Below are 13,536 nucleotides of genomic sequence, written 5' to 3' on the forward strand. Positions count from 1 at the left end.
AGCAAAAACCAAAATAAAACTATGATATGCCAAGCTATGTCTCTCAAGCTCTCGATCCAGCCTCCAAAGTGTGTCTCCCTCAAGTGTTTGCTTTGAATTTTGTCCTTTGTGAACTTCACTTGTAGCTTGGAGTTCCACTTTGGTTTCCACCTCCTAGGATGCTACCTTGAGTGTTTGGTTACCTCCAAAGAAATCTTCCACCAAGAATGTAACACCAAACCAAAGAAGCCAATAAGGAAAAACAAGAAAAGCATAAATCAAAGAAGAGCTAAACTCAAGTGGAATATAGTTGAAACATACTCAAAGATTTAACAAAGAAAGACAAACTAGAAATAAGGCAAATAAACAAGTTAAGCACTCAAATGAATTACCTAAAGAATGGCAGTAGAATTAAAGAGAAAATCTGAAAAAGAAGTGCTCAAACATGAAGCTTATAGTACTCATTGCAACAGTGCCAAATGAAGGGAAGAATCCACTTGAAATTAAGGCAACTCGAGGCAATATAGAGCACACACCTAAGCCAAGAATTATATCAACAAAGAGTACTTAAAACACAGCAAAACGCACACAAAACAGTATTGAAAATGAATTTTCCAAAAACTGGCAGTCCAGAAAACGCTGATTGATGCCTCAACTTCACAGATTTTTCATATTTTTTGTACTCAACATTTTTTAGTGATTGTTTTTTTTTTATTTTCGTCTATCTCTCTTCTTTAAGAGGCGAAAATCAGAAAAAACTTTTGTCGAACCATGTGTTCAGGATAAATCACAAACAGTAGGTGCGCGTGCAGTAAAAATTGAAAACAGAGACTGAAGCATAGTTGCACTAGAAGATGTTCTATGAAATTCAAGTAGAATGAACTTGATTATGATCTAGAATCAAGCATGAATCATAGAAGAACATCTAGAACACACAAAAGCAAGAATCCAATGGGTGAAATGGATCAAAAAATAGTGAGAACATGCCTTACACATCCACAAGCATCACTTTGATGTTCATTGCTCTTTTGTGTGATGTAGGACTTGGTTCTCATCAAGAAAATGCAGAAAATAGCAAATGAAACAAAAATGGAGATGAAACAAAACACTTAAACATGACTTAAGACAAAACACAAGATGATAAACTGAAAATAAATGGAAACCACCGAATGAAAATGAAGAACACACACTAGGAAGCAAAGAAAATGTTGCTGGAAAAATAAATGGAACTTAAGAACAAATGTGAACCAGAAATCATGGAGATCTACCATTTGAATCCATAGAATTCATGTAGACTTATAGATGTTCGGTTGATTTGAAGGAAACTTGAAGAAAACTCAAAGAAAATGGAAGAACAACACAAAAAATGAAAGAACGCAAAGAAAAATGGATGAACAACACGAAAATTGAAAGAAAAACCGAAGATGAACTTATCTCTTGACGTCAAGCTTGATCAACCAAGGCTCTAGATACCACATGATGAGTCCATCTTCAAGAGTAAGGAAGCCAAGGAGAAGCCATGCAGAATTGATGAGGCTTCCATGGAGAAGGATGAGAGGAGAAATGATGCAGCAATGGTGTTTGGAGAAGCTCTCAAGTGAGGTTGGGCCAACACTCAAGGAAGGAGGCTAGAGGAAACCAAGAAGGAGAACTCTAGCCTAAGTTGATTCACAAAAAGAGAGGAGTCTAGAGTCATCTCAACAGAATTTCTCTACTATATTCATGAATGAAAATACAAGGGTCCTAAGCTCTCTATTTATAGGCTAAAATGAGACCAAGGAGCCTCCAAAAAGTGGAGGGAAAAAGGAGTCTAGAAAGTTGAATTTTGGAGCCAAAAAGGAGCATGTGGGAGGTGTGACTTGCCACCTAAGCAAGTCACACTTGTCTTGCCATGGGAAGCTAACTCTCATTCTTGGAGAGCAAGTTTGAGAAGCTTCTAGGCTTTTCTAGAGTAGACACACTACTCTTGGCCCATTTGGCCCAATTCCCCTTTTTGATCCAAAATTACTTCTAAAGCCCAATTTCCTCTAAGGCCCAATACATGACCCAACGAAAATCCTATTCTACTAGGTCCAAAATACAAAGCCCAAAAATAAACCTTATTCTAATATTTACAAACAAAGAGTTTTAGGCTAGGTCTTCACATCTTCTTTGGCCCATGTAAAGTTCATCTTGGGCCTTGTATGTGCATTGGAGGCCCATTCTTCTTGTATTCTCCTAGCCATAAAAAGAATCAAGACAATTAAAGATAGCACAAAAGAATGGCCCAATAAAAGTATAAGGCCCAAAATGATTATTTATTTAATGACAAAGAAAAACTAAATGAGCCAGGCCATTGGCACAAGCTGAAAAGCCCTATAGGGTGATATTCATCACAACTACATCACATTCATATTCTGAAAATGAAGAGGAAGAAAATGAGGAGACTGAGTTGCAAGTAGATGAACAAAGGCCTGCAACCCGAAAAAGAGCATGGTTTGTTAATGTCATTGGTAAGCAACTATATACAAAGTACTACATAATATATTATACATATATTTGTCTTTATAATAAATTAGTAACAATTATTTTCTCACATTTCGTAGATGATCAAGGAAAGAGAATTACAAAGCAACTACGAACCAATGATGTGTGGCATTTACCTCCTAATGAAAGGATTGTTGTGCAGTGGAATAATGAGGGTCAAGCAATTGCAGATGGTGGAGCATTATTGAATAGGTTCTTGGGTAGCATTGCAAGAAACTCTAATTCTCTTCCTATTAGTTATTCTAGTTGGAAGAAGATTCCTAAAGATTATAAAGAAGACATACTTAAGAATACTATTCAGGTCAGCATTGTAAAAGCTTAATGTATGATTTAATTATACTATAACTCTTGTTAATTTTAACTGTTTTATGTTTGAAGGCTAAGTTTGATGTCCATTCTGATGTTCATATAAGCCACATCCTCAAATCACTTAACATAAAGTGGAGAGACCACTGACAGGAATTGTGGCAACTTAGAAATGATGGAACACGTACTATAGATGAATGGATCACAATGGTTCCAGCAGGAATAGATAGAGATCATTAGGCTTCTTTTGTGGATTATCGACTAAATTCAAAAACAAAGGTATATTGAAACTATTTTTCATCAACATCGTTCAAGTTAATGATTATTAATTTTTATACATTGATGATTAAGAGCATGCTCTAAAAAATAAAGATAATAGGGCAAAGCAAACCATTGCTTACACATGTGGATCTAAGAGCATTGCAAGGAAAATAGATGAAATGGTGATAATACTACATATCTTGATGTGAACCTTTTGTTTCAATTTTAGGCTTTATGTGTCATATATTTTTTTCTTTAATTTTATAGGAAAAAGAGTGTGGCCACAAGGTTAGTAGAGGAGAGGTATGGATAGCAACACATAAACATGCTAATGGAGCCTTTATGAGTGATGAAGCGAGGGAAATCAGTGTAAGTTCAATTCTAATAAAGTCTATAATTGTCAACCATACTTTGTGTTATTTTAATTAGTTTCTTCTTATGTTCTTTGTAGGAAAAAATTCAAGTATATGAATCAACATCATCATCATCTGTATCAAAAGAAATATCAAGTACTGATTCCTTAGCTTTTGCTTTCGGAAGCCAAGAGCACTGTGGACGTGTTAAGGGTTTGGGTTTGGGTCCTTGCCCATCTAAAGTGTTTGGCTCCAAGGGTCATTCATATAGTGGATCATCTTCAAGTTATCCTTCTAATGCTTAGTTACAAAATCAGGTTAACTTTTTAGTTTTGATCATGATGCATTACTTTTATCAAATTTCACGTTTGAATATGTTTAAAGTAATATGTTATGTAAACCCAGATTGTCAAAAGAGCTCCATTTTGTTTCTTCAAAAGTAGAAAATAAGAGTTATTTTCTCTATTTTGATTATTTTGATTATTTTGATTATTTTGATTAATTTAATTAATTGTGTTTTAAAATAGGTTTCTACATTGACATCCCAACTCAATGAAATGAAGGCAATGGTTAATGTTTTGGTACAAAATTATCAAGGAGAGTTGCCTCGTGATTTTACTATGCATCATGCACCAACAGTAATATTTAAATCTTGATTAAATTAATATATGTTTGATATTATTATTTGGAAAGTTATTAATTATCATTATTTTTCATATGTTAGGTATCTGATCAAGGAAGTGTTCCTAACGAAGAAACAAATTATCAACATCCAACACCGCATTAGATGATATTTTTCGTTTACTTTTGAAATTTGTCAACAAATATGCTTCTAGGAAACTTTTGGTTAATTTTGGTTTTATTGTAGGTAGATAGTGCATTGCTTATTATGTCACTGTCATTCAAATGCTACCTCTCCAACACTTATTATGTTAAGAGCATTATGACTGCTAGTCCACTATTGGTACCATTTGAATGAATATTTGTATTGGTACCATTTGAATGAATATTTGTATTGATTACTTATTTTGAAGTGGCATTGAAGGTTTTGCTTATTTGTATTGATTGATACCAAAATGTTAAGTAATAAATAAGAAATTTTATAGAATAAAGTTATTTTCGTACTCAAATAATTAATTAAACAAATTAATTATCAGGAAAGTACAACTTTAGCATTATAGCAATGTCATAATAATATGAGCACTAACTTTTTGGTATTAATAGGGGTTTTCGAGGAATTAACAGGGGTTTTCGGAACCCCAAGCATTAATGGAGTTTTTGTAAACCCCATGCATTACTAGGGGTTTTCAGAACCCCAGGCAGTAATGGGGGTTTTCAGAACCCCATGCATTACTAGGGGTTTTCAGAACCCCAGCTATTAATGGGGGTTTTCGGAACTCCAAGCATTAACGGGGGTTTTCGAAACCCCATGTATTAATGGGGATTTCCGAAACCCCCGATAAGTTGCGCTACTTCCAAGGGTTACTAAAAACCTCTGGTAATCCGTTAGCCACGCTTGCACTTCCAAGGGAATCTCAAACCCCTGGTAAAACCATTAGTGGGGTTAAAACCCCCAGAAACACCAAATATAACCCCCGCTAAAAACAATTATTTTTGTAGTGAAGGGACTAAATATAGCCTTAGTGGTGGCGTGAACTAGTATAAATTTTTGTGTTTTTCCTTGTCTACGCATTTACTTTGATTATTTGTTTGTGCAAAAATTGTTTGAATTTGTTTATAGGATATATTCATCTCCTTCTAGAGTTACATCACTCCAATATTTTCGTGGTTTAGTCTAGTAAAGTTAGAAATGATGACTTTTGTCTCTAAATATTGTTGTATTATTTTGCACATCCACATTCCACAACAACCCTAGAAACATAGCATTCAACGTTATAAAAAATTGTTCCCACAATTGGTGATGCCATGCATATGTATTTAAAACACTAAAAAAATCACTATTAAAAATTTGCAATTATACAAAGAAATTTAGTGAGGAAAAACTTTCTCATTAACTCTTCGCTGCTATGTAAGGAAATGGTACATGATCAAAATTATAACTTGTTTGTAGCTTTATAACTTGTTTGTAGCAAAATAGCTGCAATTTTACAACATACATTTGTCTCGCTATTTTGTCACAAAATTAAAGTCTTTTAACTAGAAAAACATTTTTCCATTAATCCTTCTCAATAAAAAAAATATAATAAATAAATGAATAAAAATATTTTTTAGTTAAATATTTTCAAATTACTTTTTATTCATCCTCAACAATTTAACCGAAATTAATGATTTATTTTAATGTGAGATTTAATGTTGTTGAATAATGTTACAAATTTTAATCTATAAAAAAATAATTAAAAAGTAGTAGATAATGAGAAGTTAGTTGAAACAAAATACTATTAAATTTGTATATATTTATTTAAAAAGGGTATAAGTAAAATTAAAATTATACAAATTAATAGTTTATTATCTTGACATGTTTTTATATTTGTAATCAATTTGTTATAATATTATGAACGTATTTTTTTATCAGATTATGAATGTAAATTTTACTAATTTTTTTATTAATTATTTATAAATTTATATTTTATGTTTTATTATTAATAAATATTAAAATTACATTTTACGGTTTATAACTTGTAAATTATATTTTAGATAAAAAATTAAATAATTTATTCCAGTTAAGCAAATTATTATAAGATAGTTTCACATATCAAAAACAGAGTTATGTGCTCAACGTTTAACACTTATTATCTAAAATTTTGGAAACATACTAAAAGGATGTTTAAAACTTATTATCTAAAACTTTGGAAACATACTCAAAGGACGTTTAAAACTTATTATCTAAAATTTTGGAAACATACTCAAAGCATTAATACAAATGTAAAAAAAGAAAAAAAAAATAAAAGAATCAGAAGAGTGTCCATCACCATCTCTTTATGTCCTTGTGTTCCACCATTCATGAAGCCAAAAATTGTGTATTCTCTTTATATCTATCACTACTCCTGTGGCTTTCTATTTGAATTAATTTTAAACTTTTGAAAGTTTAATTTATTTTCACATTTCTCACGTACTATTTGTATATTTTCTATTCACAATTTTATGAAAGCTTAAGTCTAGATTGTTTATTTCAGATGCAAATTGAAGCTATTCAAAACTACATTATTTTTATAAAAAAACATAATACACGTGAAAAATAAAGGAAGTGAGAACAGTTATAAAATAATAATTTCCATGACATATATAGTGTAAATTATGTTGTATAATCACACTCATTATTTCATTTATGTGCATCAATTTAAAATTTTCCTACAGTGATCAATAAGGACAAAAAGAGCAAATCAAAGACTACAACAAATTTGTTAATTTGCAATAAACTTTTGCTCGTTAATTTGTCACTAATTAGCGAAGTATTAGCGACAAACTAATATTGTAGCTAAGTTGTAGCTAATTAGTGAGAGAATAGACATAACATAATATGATAGCTAAGTTGAAGCTAACTAGTTAGGAATTAGACACAACATAATATGGTAGCTAAGTTGAAGCTAATTAGATAGGGATTAGATACAACATAATATGGTAGCTAAGTTGTAGCTAATTAGTTAGGAACTAGACACAACATAATATGATACCTAAGTTGTAGCTAAGTAGTTAGAGATTAGACACGACATAATATGGTAGCTAAGTTGTAGCTAATTAGTTAGGAATTAGACACAACATAATATGGTAGCTAAGTTATAGCTAATTAGTTAGGGATTAGACACAACATAATATGGCTAAATTGTAGCTAATTAGTTAGAGTTAGACAAAACATAATATGGTAGCTAAGTTGTAGCTAATTAGTTAGGGATTAGACACAACATAATATGGTAGCTAAGTTGTAGCTAATTAGTTAGGAATTAGACACATCATAATGTGGTAGCTAAGTTGTAACTAATTAGTTAGGGATTATGACATAATATAATATGGTAGCTAAGTTGTAACTAATTAGTTAGGAATTAAACACAACATAATATGGTAGCTAATTTGTAGCTAAGTAGTTAAAAATTAGACACAACATAATATGGTTGCTAAGTTGAAGCTAATTAGTTATGATTTTAACTACAAAATGATTTTATTTTTAATTCAAAGCTAAGAAATGGAATTTCTAATTAAAAAATAATAATATGCAAACTACTCTATAAAAAATTATTTTATTAAATTATTTTTTAACAACTATCAATGTATTAATAAATTATCAAAATATATTTTTATTATTATTTAAATTAATGCTTTATTTGTAATTTATATTTATTATATATGTTTTTTAATGATAACTAACATTTAACTAATACAATAATTTTTTTCATTTAAATATTATTATAAAAAGTATTAAAACAATTTTTATTAATTATATTTAAAATGGAATTTAATTATTATTTAAAATTATTTATTATCTTTTACGCTGTTTTTTGTATTTTATATGTTATTTTATTTCAAATAAAAGGATTATTAATTAATTTATAATGTTACATATTATTATATTTATGATATAATTTGTTTTATATGTTTATATTTTAAACTTTTTAAATATGAAATAAATTATTTATGATACATTATAAATAAAAATAAATTGTATGTATATATTTTGTTTATAAAACATGAATATTTAATTTAATTTAATTATACACTTAAAATTAATTTAGTATTTATATATTTTTATTAAAAGAATTGATTTTTTTAAATGAATCATTGATATATATATATATATATATATATATATATATATATATATATATATATATATATATATATATATATATATATATATATATATATACTACAAAGAAAAGAAAATGATATTAAATATAAAATAAAAATTAACAAATTAAAAAGATAAAATTTAAAACTTAATAATATTAAACCTTTAAAGTAGTTAAACTCTTCTATTCAAAAAGCTTCTAAGTTCGGAGTTCGCATTAGACAATGCCGAGAAGAGTGGAATGGAGTTTGGAGAGGTTGTAGCGACGTTAGGTTCAGTTCCCTAAATCAGGTTAATTACATCAGGTTAATTACATCGAACTTTGTCATTTCTCATTCACTCTTTTCAAAGTTGGTTTGGAGGACAAAGTTTCTAAATGTATTAACTATTTTGAAGAGAACCAAGTTTGGGGAGGTTACAACGACATCGAGTTCAAGTTCGGTTTCATCGAAGCAATTGTTTGGAGTGATTGATTGGTTGCTCTGCCAACTCGCCTTTTCTTCACTTGTTAGAGGTTAGAGTCTCCATAAACATTCAATATTGAAAAGAAATTTTTGTTTTGATTAGCTTTGTTTCTCACATTACAAAGAATTTATCTCTAATAATGAGATATCTAACTATCATTTTTAGCAATCAAGACTTTTTATTTGGTACTACAGAGTCATTTATTGTTTATTAGATTTGATGGAAATTATTGTCTATTAGATTTGATGGAAATGAACAAAATAGACAATAAAGTAGACAAAATAGATAATCGTAATAGACAAGAATTTTCATCAAATCTAATAAACAAAATAGATATTGAATTCATGGATGAGAAGTATTTATTTGTTTGAAAGAGGGTTGATCCAGGTACTATGTCCATTCAGAGAGTGAATGGTGTTAAAAGCGTTTGCCATGGTCGAGAGGGGGCTGAGGAGGATTTCTTTTATATGTATGCTTCTATGTTTGTGAAGCTTCACGTGTGCCTCCCTTTGGATGAGTTTAGCATGGGTGTTTTACGGATTTTGAACGTGATTCCTACTCAACTACATCCGAATTGTTAGGGTAGTTTGCAGGCTTTCAGATTAATATGCAAGGCGTTGTACTTATCGCCTACTCTTGAAATTTTCTTGTACATTTACCTTACTCGTCCAAGAGATCCCATCATGTGGCTATCTTCGGTGGGTAGACCAAGGTCGTGTGTGTTGTACGGGTATATGTAGTCTTTTAAGGGTTTCAAGGATGGGTTATTTCGGGTTAACATGACTTCTGGTGGTCTTTCTTTGTATTGTAAGAAGGCTGGTAAACCAAAATTTCCTTTCTATTGTACTCAGTCCCTATGTAGGCTGGTCGGGATGTCTAAGGAGTCCCTTGCTACTGATAGTAGGTGAATAGAGGATATCCTAGAGTAGTTGCCAACTAGAGTGCCCGAAAAATGGATAATTTGTTTCTATCTCACCAATAATCCGGATAGGGATGTCTACGGTATATTCTAAATGTTTTGTTATTCAAATGTTGGTCTAATATGAATTAATTTTTGTTTTTGCAGGTGTCATGGCTCATTACTCAAAGAAGAATGGGGCATATAAGGATTTGTTTGCGTAGCTTTATGATAAGATGACAGAAATGGTTAAGGTAGAATGGCAATCTCAAGTGCCTAATTTGGTGGCGCTTGTTGTGGATACTCATAGGCCTCAAATGGCTGGTCAGAGGTCGCTTCCTTTAAAATTGAAAGGGGTGGGGAAGGACAGGAAAAAGCTAAAGCCCCTTGCAAAGGGTGGTGGGTTAATATCTAGCGGATGTAAATGAGGTGGGGTGTTGAGGTCAAACTAAGTGACCATGAGATGGACAATGTGGAGGCAGTAGAGACAGGTTGGCTTTGAAGGCCATGGTTGAGTATCTGGCAAGTGGTTTATAATTAGTTAAAGGGTAGCTAGTATCCTACAGAGTGAGCTGGCGGAAGGGGAAAAGAAAAGTTGGTGAGGAGCTTGCCACCTTGAAGGGGCAGATGGATCAGGAGAAAGGTGCATGGGCTAAGGAGAAGAAGAGGTTGCAGGAACAAGTCAAGAAACTCAAGAGGAGCTTGGCGTGATGTGAGAAGAAGCTGGAGGCCATTCAGGTGGAATTGGATGAAGTTCATGCCAAAAAGGATACGACCGTGGCAAAGGCAGAATTCGAGATCCTAGGCCTTCAGCGGCACGTATTGTCCTAACATATCAACTTTTTCAAGAAAGCGTTGAGGTAGGCAGACTTCGTTTATAAAGAGGTGTCTGTCATTGATTGTCACTTTGGTGTTAATTTGGATGTTTATGACAACTGTATGCTTGATGTGGGCGAGATCAGTCGATTGAAGGCAACTCTAAAGGCTTTGGAAGTAGGTGACAAGGGGATGATTTTGGTAGGTCCTAGACGAATGTTGATGATGCAGTGTAAGAGGAGGGTGAGGAGATGACACAAGAAGATGTTGACGGGAAGGGGCATGAGGATGTCGAGTAATTGTGAATCATTTTCCTCCTTTTTTGTAAATGGTTGGCAGCTTGAGTGCCTTTTTTTAAATCCCACATTTGGTTGATTTGTTTGTAATTGATTTTGCTCAATGAAATCAATTTTTTGCATAAGTCTTGGTTATTGATTATTATTCGTTATGATTCGTGTTGTTGTTTCTTTAATGTCGTTATGTGTGATTTTGTAGAATTTCTTTGCTAATTAGTCATGTTTTGATAATTGAGGGAGATCAAACAAGTGCCCTGTATAATTAGCAACTTGGAGTTTGTTAAACGAACTACTCGGCTAGCAGCTTTTCAAGTTAGCAATTGTGGCTGTAGTATCCGTTCAGCGACTACTAGCTAAGAACTCATTAAGTGTTAAATTTAATTAGTTGTACTTAGATTAGTGGCTTGAAATTTATTAATTGTTATTCGACCAACAACACTTAGGTTAGTAACTAGGAACTTGTTAGTTGTTATTTGACCAAGGGCGCTTAGATTAGTGGTTGGGAGCTTGTTACTTGTTATATTTGACCCGTTAAACTTATATTAGTCTTGTTACTTGTTATATTCGACTAGCGACACTTGGATTAGTGACTAAGAACTTGTTACTTGGTATATTCGACTAGCGACACTTAAATTAGTGGCTGAGAACACTAGTAGTGTGAAACACATGGGTTATCGTAACCTTTATTTCATTGGATGGATGCCTCATTAAAACCTACCAGGTTAAAACTCCGCTTAGGGAAAAAATGTCAGGTTAGGAAATAGTACATCTGAGTTATAAGTATGCAATTTACAATTAAGATTCAGCTGAAATTAAACTTTACATTCAATACATTCCAAGTGTTTGGGATAGGTTCTCCTGATAGTCGTTCCAGCCTGTAGGCGCCTTTCCCGACATCTTGAAATACTCATAAGGGTCCTTCCCAATTAGCCAAAAATTTACGCTAATGTTTCCTTGCTTTGTTGGCCATTCTTCGTACGAGGTCCCCTTTGTGGAAGGATCGAGGGTGTAGTTGGAGTTATATTTCATGGTGGCTCTAAGCTTGGTGGTTGTGTCCCGGATATACGCTTTCTCCCTTCTTTTGACGAGTAAGTCTAGGTTCATTTTCATGCATTCCTCGTTTAGGCCTTGGTGATGGTGTTCTTACCGCATCGAGGGTTCTCCGACTTTTACTAATATCATGGTGTCGGTGTCGTAAACTAGATTGTAAGTGGTTTCTCGAGTTGACGGTTGTGATGTACATCTATATGCTCATAGCACTTTTAATATCTCTTCCGGTCACTTCCCCTATGTTCTGTTCAATCGTTTCTTCAGTTATCCCAAGATGACTTTATTGGCGACTTCTGCCTAATTGTTCATTTGTGGATGCTCGACTAAGCTTGTGATATGTTTGATTTTAAGGTCGTGATAAAATTCGACTAGGCCTTTATCAATAAACTGACTATCATTGCCTGTTATGATAGTGTGGGATATGTCTTACCGACAAATAATGTTTTTCCTGACAAACCGTTGAACTTGCTTTATTGTTATGGTGAGTAGTTGTTCGGCCTCAATCCACTTAGAAAAGTAGTCCACCCCTATTATTAGGAATTTCACTTATCCTTTGCCTAACATGAATGGTCCAATGATATCTATGCCCCATTTAGAAAACGACCACGGATAGGAGATACGATGGAACTCTTCTTAGTGTGCATGAGTGGTGGCTCCGTGCTATTGACATGGGATGCATTTTCGTGCATAATTAGCACAATCCTCCTCCATGGTTGGCCAGAAGTTGCTTGCTCGTAGGATTCGAGTTGTCATTGTTTTAGGATCAAAGTGGTAATCGTAGATGTCTTCATGTATTTCTTGCATGACGTAGACGACTTTTTCGCTTGTTATACACTTTAACAAAGGTCTTTTGAACCCCTTTCTAAATAACTCTCCTCCGATTAATGTGTAATAGGCAACCCTCCTTGTCCACCCTTTTTCCTCATTTTTCAGTATTGTGCCATTCTCTAAGTATTGGATGAATGGTTCCATCCACGTACCTTTGTGGCTATTTGCATGCATTCAGTTGGTCGCTGGATAGACGACATGGTTAGGACCTGTTGCAGCAAGGATTGATAACAACCCTTATTCTTTGTGCTTAGGAGTTTTGACAATATGTCGGCTCTGGTGTTGTCATTTCTTGGGACATGTTCCATTTTGAACTTGGTAAGCTTCTTAGTCATTCTGATGAATAGGTGGCAATACTGCAACAACATGTGATCTTTCACTTGGTATTCACTTGTAAGGTGTCCAATAGTGGGCCTTGAATCAGTTTTGCACAACACACAATGAGTGCCCACTTCCTTGAAGAGGTTAAGGCCGGCAACGATAGCCTCGTATTCAACCTAGTCGTTAAGGGTTTTAAAGCTGAAGTGCAACAATTGCTCAATTAGGATATCACCTGGTCTTTCTAGAATGATGTAAGCGCTCTTTGGGTTTGACGACCCGTCAATGTGCATTGTCCACCATCCTTCCTCAAGGGATTATTGGTCTTGAGGTCATTGGTAAAGTCAACTAAACATTGAGCTTTTATAGGGTCGTGGAATTCATAATGGATGCTGAACTTGGATAGTCGACCAAGAAGACAACCTTCCGACCAGATCAGGCTTTTGGAGGATCTTCTATATGGGATAGTCCATTTTGATGATTACAGTGTGGCTTTTGAAATACCTTTGAAGTCTTCTGATGGTTGTTATCAAAGATATGGCTATCCTCTCCATCATTTGATAGTGCATTTCGGGGTCTTGGAGCACACAACTAACAAAGTATATTGGTCGTTGAGTTTAGTCAATTTCCTGCACGACGAAGACACTGACAACGCTAGCAGAGGCTACTATAAAGACGATTAGGGGGAGGCTGGTATTA

At 33.3% G+C, this 13,536-nt stretch overlaps 1 long non-coding RNA gene across 1 annotated transcript; it reads left to right on the forward strand.

The window, feature by feature from the left end:
* Window positions 1-2,357: 2,357 nt before the first annotated feature.
* LOC114165799 lies at window positions 2,358-2,962 on the forward strand. The gene is made up of 3 exons (XR_003599794.1): window positions 2,358-2,471; window positions 2,565-2,806; window positions 2,884-2,962. It is a non-coding gene; the product is annotated as an uncharacterized LOC114165799 (long non-coding RNA).
* The last annotated feature ends 10,574 nt before the right edge of the window (window positions 2,963-13,536 follow it).

Source organism: Vigna unguiculata, chromosome 10 (assembly GCF_004118075.2).
Source record: "Vigna unguiculata cultivar IT97K-499-35 chromosome 10, ASM411807v1, whole genome shotgun sequence".
Classification (NCBI taxonomy): Eukaryota; Viridiplantae; Streptophyta; class Magnoliopsida; order Fabales; family Fabaceae; genus Vigna; species Vigna unguiculata.